The 13,002-nt window shown below is 45.3% G+C and overlaps 1 protein-coding gene across 2 annotated transcripts in view; it reads left to right on the top strand.

The window, feature by feature from the left end:
* NFIA (nuclear factor I A) overlaps positions 1 to 13,002 on the top strand; it is a 526,896-nt gene that overhangs the window by 147,984 nt on the left and 365,910 nt on the right. The window lies entirely within an intron of this gene.

Here is a 13,002-nt window from a genome sequence, read left to right as displayed (position 1 = left end):
AACTAAGCCTAAATGCAAATAGAAAGGATTCCAGATGGTCTCCAGCAAGAATGGGGTACAATGCTATCACCCACTCCATAATCTTATAGTCAACAAAGGCTGTTCTGGAAATGTTATTTTAATTAACAAAATATTCTACATATGCCATAACAACCTTTCTTGTCTAGCTTCTGGGAACCACCTAAAAAAACAACATTGGATATCACTCTGCCGAAGCAAGTGAAGCATAGAAATAGCTCATTTTCACTGCCCTCAACACCATGTAATGGGCCCAAAATTCTCCATAATATGTATTAGTCACTGTAGTCATGTGCACCAAAGTTTCATTACCTCTTCATACAACTGATGAAATAATCTGCATCTAAACAGAGGGTACTTAGAAATAATCAGGTTAACTGGATCACCTTCCCATTCCATATACCAACTAGCGTTTCATCCATGGTACAAGAAGAATCCAGAAATCCTTTAGGATCAACCCATTTCCAAAAATCTTTATTTTGGATTGGCCATTCACTGCTAAAGAGCTACAGCAAATCTAAATCCCATTGCTCCAAAAGTATTCCCCCAATTCTGTAGTTCTACATTAACTTAAGAGCATTTAATTAGGGATATTGTTGAAATTTTGTTGGGATTCCACATATACAGTAGGAGTGACCCTGTAAACACAGTAAAGGTACTGCACTAGTGACTGTAATATTTCCAGAATTATTAAGGTTTCTTCCACACAGCCATTTGAAGGGGGGAATGCATCCGGCCTGCCTGCATCCACACAATGCATGCAAGCTGATGTGAGTTAACCCAGGATAAGCTGCTTAATGTCTGGTCATAATACGCCCCTGAATTGCATTGCCATAGGTGCCTAGATGTACATTCTAGCCCATTTTATCCCTATATAGGGTTTCAAGCCTAGGGAGATACAGCACTTCAAATTGTTCCACAGACACTGTTACCAATATGGCTGTGGGTCTTTTGGCCAAATGAACTTTCTGAATGCTTTTCAAAGGCAGCCCCATGTAGAGCACATGACGGTCATCCAAAAGGGATGTAATCAAGGTATGTGTTACTATCACCATATCTGACTTGTGCAGCTAAAGACCAACAACATTTGGAGGGCAAGATGTTCCCCAGAATTTCATACCTGCTCCTTTTAGTTGGAGATGAGAAGGACTGAACCGTTTACATGCATAGCATGTGTTCTCTGATTCAGCTTTCCTACTGACAGAATTATAGAGCTGGCTATGATTAAAAAGTAGAAAAAAGAAAAGAAGTAAGATGTTAATCCAGAGGCAACATTGGAGGATCTAGGAATCACCTGTAAAAACAGTATTTGAAAAGGCAGAGTGTGGTATTTTACAGTGCCCACAAAACAATTTGGCCAAATAAACAATATTTGGACATTCTTTTCCATGGAATCACCTGATCTTGCAACATAGATTTCTTCTGCAGAAAGAATGAGCTGCCATGCATTTATAAAAACCAGTGTTATGTCTTCTTTTCCCCAATACGCACATTTTAAGATCTCCTTATTCCTTCTGCACCATTGGCTACCGGCGCAATTCTGCACATTAGCACAGCAAAAAAGCATTACAAACTAAAACATACCTCCATAAAACACATCAAAATGTATCTCTACAAAATACATACTAAAACACACAAAACAGAGATCAAAGGATACTTAAAATTCATGTTTAAAGACTAGGTAGGCCTGAGATAGGTTTTTACATGGTTTTTAAACTCCGACAGCTCACTTAGCCATTTGAGTTCTTCCAACAGGTTGTTTCACAGTCGTGAGGTGGCCGATGAAAAGGTCCTCTGGGTGGTGGTTGCCAGTCAGGGTCTTAATTGGTTGGAGCAGAAGCCCCCCAGAACACCAAAGTGTGTGAGGCGGATTGTATGGGAGAAGGTGATTCTTTAGGTAACATGGACCCAAGCCATGTAGGGCTTGAAAGGTCAAAACTAACACTTTGTACTTTGCGCATGTGTGTGTATACACATGCACACACATACATAAACTTATACTGTACATGCACTTTGGATAGCATAGGGAAGGGTTAACACCCCTGCGGTGTTTGTTTTGCTGTTTGTGCCCCTGTTCAGATGATTACACCTCACTTTCTGTTCCTGATAATTGAATTTTGAAAAATGTGGCTTGTTGTGGAAACAAGGCTTGGTTAGAAACCTTCAGTGGAGAAATCCTTTCCTCGTGATAACTCTTTCCTCGTGATAACTCCCTTCCTAGAGGTAGATTTCTCTCACTTCCTGTTCTCATCCCGTTCTTAACCATGAGTCATAAACTGGATGTTTGTAACCTGGGGACTGCCTGTACATGCATATATATTGGGACTCAAGCCAGCTGTGCCTAACATTGCATGGGCATGTAATAAGAAGAAAAAACTTTATTAATACCCCGCCACCATCTCCCCAAAGGGGACTCGGAGCGGCTAACATGAGGCCAAGCTCAAAATTACAGCACAGCAAAATAAAATACAAAGCAACAAATAACAACATTAAAATAAAATACATGAAATAACAGGATATAAAATAAACAAATACAAAATAGCATGATAGAGAAATAAGACACAGTGGGTGGGCCAAATGCACAAGGTAAAATTGATAAAACCCTGGGTAAGATAAGTAAATGGGGAAGAATGTGTTTCTGAGAGGGGAGCTCAGAAGGGGTGAACAATGGGGTTGAGCCTTCATTAAGGATGGGAGAAAGTGCATCGTGAGGACAGAACTGTAATTGGGACGGACATTATATGGGGGTATGTGTTCACTCATGAAAGGCATGCTGGAAGAACCAGATTTTTAGGTCTTTCTTAAAGGCTGCCAGGGGCTTGCTTAATCTCACTAAGTAGTGAATTCCAAAGCCGAGGGGCCACAGCGGAGAAGGCTCTCTCCCTCGTCCCCACAAGGCATGCTTGTGATGAAGATGTGAGCGAAAGGAGGGGGCCCCAGAGGATTGAAGAGATCATGCAGGTTGATAGAGAGAAATGCAGTCATAAAGGTAGGCGGGTCCCAAACAGTTCAGGGTTTTGTAGGTGATAACCTGCACCTTGAATTGGGACTGGAACATTAATGGTAGCCAATGGAGCTCCTTAAACAGGGGGGTAGACATATGTGCCCATGAGAGGGTTGAATGAAAAGTAATGTCCCCACCTTCATAACTCCTCAACAGATGGCAGTACTGGTATGTGACAGGTACTGGCTTGTTCAGTAGACTCTCCTCTACAGTTCCATTTTGCTGGGAAGCCTTAGCATTGAATGATTGTGTTGTTAAAGTGCAAGGTAGGGAACCCTGCACAGATGGTCGGTCAATGCGACTTGAGCAACGTGCAGTCACTAAATTCTTGACAGCAGAAGGTGTCACCCCAAAGGAGATTAATCAGAGAATGCAAGCTGTTTATGGTGATTGTGTTGGTGTGAGTACTGTGCGTCGCTGGGTGAGTAAGTTTAAAGATGTTGAGGTGGGAACATCTGACTTGCATGGCAAAGAGTTGGACGTCCTGTGACAGCAACCACCGAACTTCACAAGCAAAAGGTTGACAGATTTTATTTTTTTATTTATTTATCGTGTCATCAGCAACCAGACATTTGACAGATTGATTCAGGACGATCGTGGTATCACTCAGAGAGAAATTTCAAGCATAATCAGCATAATCAGCATTTCACAAGAACGTGTGGGTCACATTATTGCTTGGCTACTGGAAGATCTGTGCACAATGGGTTGTGGAAACAGAGGGTCGACTTCTTCTGTGATGGCTTCAGGAAACACTATTGATGTATCTCTTTCTCCTTACAGTTACACTCAGATACACTATCGAAGTATCTCTTTCTCCTTACAGTTAAAGATAGAACAAAAAACTCTAAATAGAAAGAAAGCAAGAAGGAAAACAGCAAGTGTTTTCTCATCCCATAGCTTATTTTTATTGTTCCCTTTTTCTTACCCCATCCCCCTCTTCTCTCTTTTCTTTTCATACTTTCCTATAAATGACAAGTGTTCCCCCACTTTTGGGGTTGTTTTTTTTCTTTTTTTTTCTTTTTTCTTTTTTCCAAATATCTTCTTTCAACAAAACCTTAATAAAATATAATTTAAAAGAAAAGAAAACTTGTTCATCTTTGGCAGAAATGTATCCAATTGTCTGGTGGTTATGTGGGAAAGTGAATAGTGGTAGCCAGGCCCGTAGCCAGGATTTTGATTCGGGAGGGGCTGAGTTTGATTCGGGGGGGGGGGGGGGCTGAGTCTGAGTGAAAGAGGGTCTACCCTAGCAAACCTTTTGTATCATTACCCCAATACCCCCATGCACATGGGATATATTGAGCATGGTGATCACATCATGATATGAATAAACATAAGTTTAAATAATGTACCAGTAAGGCCAGGCCCGTAGCCAGGATTTCGATTCGGGGGGGAGGGGGGCTGAGTTTTTTTCAGGGGGGTTTCGGGGGCGCTGAGTTTCGGGGGGGGGGCTGAGTTTGAGTGAAAGAGGGTCTACCCTAGCAAACCTTTTGTATCATTACCCCAATACCCCCATGCATATGGGATATATTGAGTATGGTGATCAGATCATTATATGAATAAACATAACAGTTTAAATAATGCACCAGTAAGGCCTTTTCGCGAACCACCATGAGAATTTCCGGGGGGGGGGCTGAAGACCCTCAAACCCCCCCCCCCCCCGCTACATGCCTGAGTAAGGCCTTCTCGTGGATCAACATGAGAATTTCGGGGGGGGGGGTCTGAAGCCCCTCAAGGCGCCCCGCCTGGCTACATGCTTGGTGGTAGTTAAAGAGCACATTCTAAGGATTATTTCTGCGTTTGATTTATTAAAATATCCCCATCCAAACTCAAGTAACAAAGGTGGAGGCATTACTTTTCATTCAACCCTCATTGCATCCCGCCTTTCTCCCAATATAGATTCAAGGGCCCTGTGCATTGCATTGGCCTAACGTTCTGTTTGCATGTGTTGACGCGCCTAGCACTGCGGTTGCATGCTCGCCTTTTGGCCAAAGAGGACCCGTCCCGCGGAATGCAGCAGCCCTTCTGCGCTTCCCCATCAGTCAAGCTCCCCCTCCTCTCTTTCATGCCAGGCAACCTCCGCCTCCAAAGAGGACTCGCATTGCGCACAGAGAGGGAAAGAGATGGAGTGCCTCTCCTTCCTTCCTTCCTTCCCTCCCTTTTCCCTTCCTTCCTTCCTTTCTTCCTGCTGCCTCTGCGTCTCTTGGCAGCGCTGTCCCGAGGAGAGGAATTCCTGTGCCCGCCATTGGCCTCCGTGGGAAGGCACCTCCTCCTCCTCCTCCTTCTTCGCGGGGGGCGGGGCTGAGGGGGGTTCCTATGCAAATTGCAGCGATTGCGGAAATCAGTGCTCGAAGGGAAGGGGCGGGGCGTCCCTGCAAACGATTGCAACTTCAGCAAAGTCTAACGCCATCCCAAAGTGCAAGGAAGGAGGCAGGGAAGGAGGGAGGGGGAAAGGCATGGATAGCTTTGCAAAGGCTGATTGGTCTGATTCCTCAGTCAGTTATGTGGAAGGTGTCCTTGCTGTGTGTGTGTGTGTTTCTTGTTTCAATAGAGTCACAACAATGTTAGCTCCCTTGAATGGATTTGAGTCCGTCCAACTTTTTATATCCACGAGATGCACGGTGAGTGACCTCAGGCGCCCACGTGACCCCTAATTGAAGGCAATCGCCTAAGCCTCTTAGAAGTTTCTTTATATATACACACATCGCAAGGAAGGAAGGAAGGAGATGCCGCGACGTGAGGTTTTGATAGCTGGCGCCTTGCAGATGTTTGCTTTTTAGTCTTATGTTAATTCCGGCAAAAAAAGGAAAAAAAAGAATAATGTTGTGCCAACCGCGATGCAGAAAACCAGCTAAGTGCATGCGCCATAGAGACCCTCTGCTCTTCCTCTCCCCCCCCCCCCCTTTTTGAGAAATCCGCTGAGCTTGACAAAATCCTCCCCCCCCCCCCCCCCTTTCCATTTTGTACGTGCTCAGCTCTGTAAAAAAGACGTCTGGGCTCGACAGCCACCCCAGCACACAAAAGGAAGTGTCTAGACTTGGGCTGTAATTGACAAACCCCTTCTCTAATCCATGCAGCAAAGCCCTGTGATGGACTGGCGCGCCGCCCAATCAGAGGAGAGGCGGGACGGGGCAAGGTTGGAACTATCCCAAATGGGAAGAGGGAAAGGGCGAAGGGGGGGGGGGAGCAGGGAGAGGGAGTTGCAGCTATGCAGCTTTTGTCGCTGAAGTTGTCTGTTGGGCTCCAAGAGGGGACACTTCCGCATGGGATATGGAAGAGTAACAACGGGGAAAAGAGCAGAACATTGCTATCTGCATTCCCCCCCCCCCTCGTGAAAATATTCTTGATCGAGTTTGTTCACCCTTTGAGTCCACTAGAATCCAGCGAGCGCCAGGGTCACAACCTCGTCCCATTTTTAGAGGTTCCCTTTCGGATTAGGAGGACAGGATTTCCTTTCGGATTAGGAGGACTCAGCATGAGCTAGTCTTCCCTGACCCTGATTTTCTGCTTGCGCAATGGTTTTGTTGGCCAAGGGTGTATCCACACTGTAGAATGTAGTTTAACTGCTGTGGCTCAGCGCTATGGAATCCTGGGTGTTGTAGATCTACAACAGTGGTTCTCAATTTGTGGGTCCCCAGGTGATTTGGCCTACAACTCCCAGAAATCTCAGCCAGTTTACCAGCTGTTCGGATTTCTGGGAGTTGAAGGCCAAAACATCTGGGGACCCACAGGTTGACAACCACTGATCTACAAGTTCTTTCAGCGTTGATGCCTCACCAAACTACAACTCCCAGGATCCCATAGCATTGAGGCACGGCAGTGGGATCAGACTGCATTTCAACTCCCACAATTCTTAACAGACTACCAGCTGTTAGGAATTGTGGGAGTTGAAATCCAAAACACCTGGAGAGCCCAAGTTTGCCCATGCCTGCTCTACTGTGTAGATGCACCCTAAGTGACCTGAAATGTTTGCATTGTATTAGTCGTATTCAGTGGTTCCCAACCTGTGGTCTGTGGACCACCAGTGGTCTGCAAGAATGAAAATATGGTCTGTGGCCTCACCATTACTACACCTTTGCCTCCAAATCATGTGCCAACAAGAGCAACTGGTTTTGTGAAACCTTGTCGAGTCAATAGGGATGTCAGGAGGTGAGAGGCTGACTGCCTATGAAATATTACTACTACCACATCAGCTCTAGATTATTAAATATAGTTTTCTATGGGCGAGCAGATGGCGACTATTGGATGGCATATGTTCTGTAACAGCAGCTACAGCTGATGTGCTCTATTCAATGCAATTTTCTGAATCAGCACCGCAAATAACCAAATCAAATGTAGAGTTGACCAAAAACTGAATTGTAAGCCTTTTGGTACTCACGTTGTGGGCCCTGGTCAAAGTGGTCCAAAAAAAAAAAAAAAAAGGCCGGGAACCACTGGTTTTAGTGGATGCCAATTGGCTTCTTCTGGCATGGAGAACTCAAAAAAGTTTCAATCACTTCCCTATTTTCTTGGAAGTCTGCCCATATTGATTTTCCTGGGACTTCCTTGAGTTCCCACATTAAGGGATGAGAAGGGACTTTTAGATACATCTCATCTTGGAAGCTAAGCAGGATCAGACCTGGTTAGTATTTGGATGGGAGATTTCTAGGGCTGTTTCAGGCTGTATGTATATGTGTGTATTGAAGGCCCACACAGTCATATAACCCAGAACATCAAGGCAGAATGACCCACAATATCTGCTTTGAACTGGAATATCTGAGTCTGTGCTGCCATATATCCCAGTTCAAAGCAGGTAATGTGGAATTTTATTCAACTATGTGAAAGAGGTCTTAGTTTATGTTGGAGACAGGAACCTTTTCAAGTCTTATTTGGTTTGCAGTTTCCTTAGCTCTATGTACTTGAGGAAGTGGGAGGGGCTGCAGATCATGAGACTGTTTAGAAGGCAGTTTTAAAAGAGTGGCAGTTGAGAAATGACTGTTGAGCCTTGAGTCAGTTTTCAGTCAAATGTCAGTGTAGGAAGTTAGAAACCAGTTGAGCCTTGAGTCAGCTTAAGTACAGAAGTCTGTTTGAGTACAGAAGCCAGTGTTAGAAGTTAGAAAACTGTTGAGTTTCTTTGAAAGTAGACTGTTATGAAAAGAGAACTGTACAGAGCAATATAGTTTTTGAAGAGACTGTTAAAGACTATAAGTTAAAGACACAAACCAAAACGTTTTAAAGTTTAACCTGACAAGAAATGTGCCTGTACAGTAGTCTCGCTTATCCAACCTTCACTCATCCAACATTCTGCATTACCCAATGCAGTCTACCTCCTGCCTGGATCCACAGCTGTTTGGTGCTAAATCCATAAATACAGTAATTCCTACATAACGTTACCATATATTGAACTGTTTTTTTCCGGTTGATTTGTTGTAAAATATGATGCTTTGGTGCTTTATTTGTAAAATTATAATGTAATTTGACATTTAATAGGCTTTTCCTTAATCCCTCCTTATTGTCGAACATTTTTGCTTATCCAACATTCTGCCTGCCCGTTTATGTTGGATAAATGAGACTCTACTGTATATTTAACTACATGAAGTTATGAGTAAGACAAACTTGTTAATTTAAAAGAAGTCTATTTGAATCTTTGTCTGCTGAGAGCATCAGATTGAAACAATATATCTATGTGCCCAGTGATCATCCATTGCCCAATAAACGAAAGGAACACTTCCATAACTCTACTACCCAATAGGTCATACTTCCTAATAGGTTATGATCCTAACAGGACATTATCCCAATAGTTTAACCTCACTTGACCTTTGGGGGAAAATGTATGTACGTGTATATACTGTGTGTACACACACACACACACACACTGTATTTCAGTAACAGACACTTGGTCAAAGCACCTTTGAGTATTTCTTGCCTAAGAAAACCTTATGAAAATGCATAGTAATATAAAAGTTTTCCCCTGACATTAAGTCTAGTCGTGTCCAACTCTGGGGGATGGTGCTCATTTCCATTTCTAAGCCCAAGAACTGGCATTGTCCAGATTTTATTTAGTGTGTCAGGAGTGAACCAGTTGTATTGCATTAAAAACAAACAAACAAATAAACAAAACACAAAGTTTACAGACTTGGAATTCTATTAAATGTCCTTTGACCAGTAGCTGGCCACTTGGAGTGCCTCTGGTGTTGCTGCAAGAAGGTCCTCCATTGTGTGTGTAGCAGGGCTCAGGTTGTATTGTAGTAGGTGGTCTGTGGTTTGCTCCTCACACTCGAGTGTCGTGGATTCCACTTTGTAGCCCCATTTCTTAAGGTTGGTTCTGCATCTCGTGGTGCCTGAATTCAGTCTGTTCAGCGCCTTCCAAGTCCAGGTAAGACACAGGGTGCATCTAGACTGCAGAATTCATGCAGTTTGGCCCCACTTGAACTGCCCTGGCTCAATGCTATGGAATCCCTGGTAGTTGTTGTTCGGGGAGGCCCCAGCCCGCTTTGGCAGAGAGGGCAAAAGACCTTGTAACAAGAACAACCCCTCCCGAGATCCCATAACATTTGAGCTCTGGCAATTCACTGTAGTGCCGAACTGCATTCATGTCTACATTTTCACAGGGAGGGACTTCTCCGCTCGAGTTGTCTCCCCCATTTCGCGGATTTGCTTTCCTCAGCTTGTTCCACAGTTACTTTTACCCGCGCTTTGGGAAGACAGGCCTGGCGTTCCGTGTCGTTTCGTCCGCAGCGGCTAAAAATTGGAAACTTTTAAAAAAAAATCAATTAAATGGAGTGGCGGGACCTGAGAGAGCTCTGAAGTTTGGCTTGAGGGGAGAAATCTCGTCCCAGAAAGGAAGGGGAGGGGGGAAGGCGAGCAAGGAGGAAAAGACTGAAGAACTAAGTGCGCGCGCGTGAGAGAGTGAGAGAGAGAGAGAGACGGAGAGCGCGCCTTAGCTGGGGAGAGCGAGGGGGCATGCGCGCGCCCGCGTGCTGCATTCCATTCTCTCCTCGCGTCCTCCTCCTTCCGGAGGGAATGACGGAGGCGGGCTCGTGGGCGCGCTTGCGCTAGTTGTAAAATCTGGCCCGCGGTTTCTCTCTTTTTTTTATTTCCTGGATCGGAAATGCCCCACAGACAGAGATCAAGCCCAACCCGAGCGTTGGCCTCGGCGGCAAGCGTCTGGCAGCCTTTCCCTTGTGTTTGTCAACCTCCTAACCTTCGGGCGACCGTGAAAGAGGAGGAAGAGGAGGTCCTTCCGAGGAAAGGGCTTGCCCAAGAACTTCATGAAATGCAGTTTGACACCACGTTGGCCCAATGTTATAAAGTCCCTAGGCGGTCTTCAGTCGTCTCTGCCAAAGAATCCTTGATGCCTCACCAAACTACAACTCCCATGATTCCATAGCCGTGACAAAGTGGTGTCAGACTACAGTGTGGACCTACTCAAAGTCTTCACGGGTTGGAAGTTCATCTCTCACACACGTGTCTCACAGGCACGCTTTTCCTCTGCCAGTTTACACAGCAGTTTGAAGATGGGTTTGAAGGAGAAAGCGCGCCAAGAAAGTGACAGTTCCAGCCCATAAGGAACTGAAAAGGAAACTAACCTCTTTTGGCCTTTGGCAAGTCACAAGAAGTTGCTGCAAAGGGAAAAGCGAAGGCTGGTGTGAACATTAACGACCCGTTTTGACTTCGGGTGCATCTATACTAGGCATGGGCAAGCTTGGGCCCTCCAGGTGTTTTGGACTTCAACTCCCACCATTCCTAACAGCCTCAGGCCCTTTCCTTTTCCCCCTCAGCCGCTTAAGGAAGGGGTCTGAGGCTGTTAGGAATGGTGGGAGTTGAAGTCCAAAACACCTGGAGGGCCCAAGCTTTCCCTTGGCTGATCTGCACTGTAGAATGAATGCAATTCCATACCTCTTTGATGTGGAATCTTGGAAACTGTAGTTTGACAAGGTCTTTACCTTCTCTGCCAAAGAGTACTGGTGCCTCACCAAACTACAACTCCATTGAGCCATGTCAGTCAAACTGCATTCCTTCTCCAGTGCAGATGCCCCCTGTCGTTGGCTCCCCTCCGACAAAGTCATTCCTTCTCGTCGAGCGAGGGAACTAATCCCAAGGAAGCACTCGGGAAAAAAATCCCCCTCCCTTCCTCAGTTTTTTTTTTCAAAAAGTTTTTAAATCATATTAATGCGATTTCCCGTTACGTCTCTCCCCCTAATATATTCAAGATGGGCCCGTATAAGTGAACCCTTGGCGACGTAATTTATATATCTAAAGAGGATTTCACTGGAGGCTGGCGAGGGAAAAGTTTCTGCAAATAAAACACTGCAAATGCAACGCCGGGCGCCGCGCCAGGGAAAATGGGGAGGGAGGGAAGGAAAGAGGGGTGGAAGGAGGGAGGGAGGAGGAAAGACTGCTCGCCGAGGCGGACGGAGAGGAGAGCAGGCAGGCGCTTGGCGAAGTCGCCACGCTCAGCAGGCAGGTGGCCCACAATGGCACGCCTTTGGCCCACGCTCCTTCAGAAAGCCACCTCCTGAAATATGTCTTCTACTCTAACTCCTTGTGAGATGGGTAGGTAGGTAGGTAGGTAGGTAGGTAGGTAGATAGATAGATGATAGATTTTATTCTGAAGGAGCTGGGGGTGGTGACGACGGACAGGGAGCTCTGGCGTGGGCTGATCCATGAGGTCACGAAGAGTCGGAAGCGACTGAACAAATAAACAACAACATAGATAGATAGATTTGATTCTGAAGGAGCTGGGGGTCGTGGCGGCCGACAGGGAGCTCTGGCGTGGGCTGGTCCATGAGGTCACGAAGAGTTGGAAGCGACTAAACAAATAAACAACATGCTTGCCATAGATGCAGGCGAAACGTCAGGAGAGAATGCTTCTAGAACATGGCCATATAGCCCAAAAAACCTACAACAACCCAGTGATTGCAGCCATGAAAGCCTTTAACAATAAGTTGGGAGTTGTAGGCCAAAACATCTGGGGACCCACAGGTTGGGAACTATTGCTTTACACACACACACACACACACACACACCTAGGATATATGAATATGTGCAGAAATCCCCCTTCTTTCCCATATGTGTTTGTGTGTGTATAAAACTAGTTTTCATATGTGTATTTGTGTGTGTGTGTCTGTCTTAATCTTCATACATACATAAGATATATAGATATAGAGAGATCCCACTTACCCCCTCCATATGTTTTTGTATAAAACTAAAACTGTGTGTAGATTTTACACATACTCTGGATATATAGATTATGTAGAGTGTGTGACATTAGTTTTTACATATGGATACGTGGAGAATCTTGAGTTTATGCAAAGATTCAGATGTGTGTGTGTGCCTTTTGGTCTTTTACATACACTGGTCTTCCCTCATATGTGTGTGTGTGATTTTTACATGCACCCAGAATATAAGACTATGTGGGGATATCCCCTTACTTCCCCCATGTTTGTGTGTCTGTCTGTCTTAATCTTCACACACACACAATGTAAAAATCACACACACATATGTAGATCTCTTCCTCATATGTGTGTGTAGATATAATTTATGCACACACTCAGGATACATGGAGGTGTGGATATATCCTCTTTCTTACCTACATATATACACTGTGTGTGTGTGTGTGTGTGTGTGTGTCTGTCTGCCTGTCTGTCTTAGTCTGCACATACACATAGGGCAGGCCCGTAGCCAGGATTTCGTTTCGGGGGGGGGGGGGCTGAATTTTTTTTCAGGGGGGGTTTCGGGGGGGGGGCTGAGTTTCGGGGGGGGGGGGGGGCTGAGTCTGAGTGAAAGAGGGTCTAGCCTAGCAAACCTTTTGTATCATTACCCCAATACCCCCATGCATATGGGATATATTGAATATGGTGATCAGATCATGATATGAATAAACATAACAGTTTAAATAATGCACCAATAAGGCCTTTTCGCGAACCACCATGAAAATTTCGGGGGGGGCTGAAGCCCCCCGAGCCCCCCCCCCCCCTGGCTACATGCCTGACATAGGCTAT

Source organism: Anolis sagrei, chromosome 4 (assembly GCF_037176765.1).
Source record: "Anolis sagrei isolate rAnoSag1 chromosome 4, rAnoSag1.mat, whole genome shotgun sequence".
Lineage (NCBI taxonomy): Eukaryota > Metazoa > Chordata > Lepidosauria > Squamata > Dactyloidae > Anolis > Anolis sagrei.
Note: the sequence above shows the minus strand (reverse complement) of the source record. Positions and strands in the feature narration are given on the sequence as shown.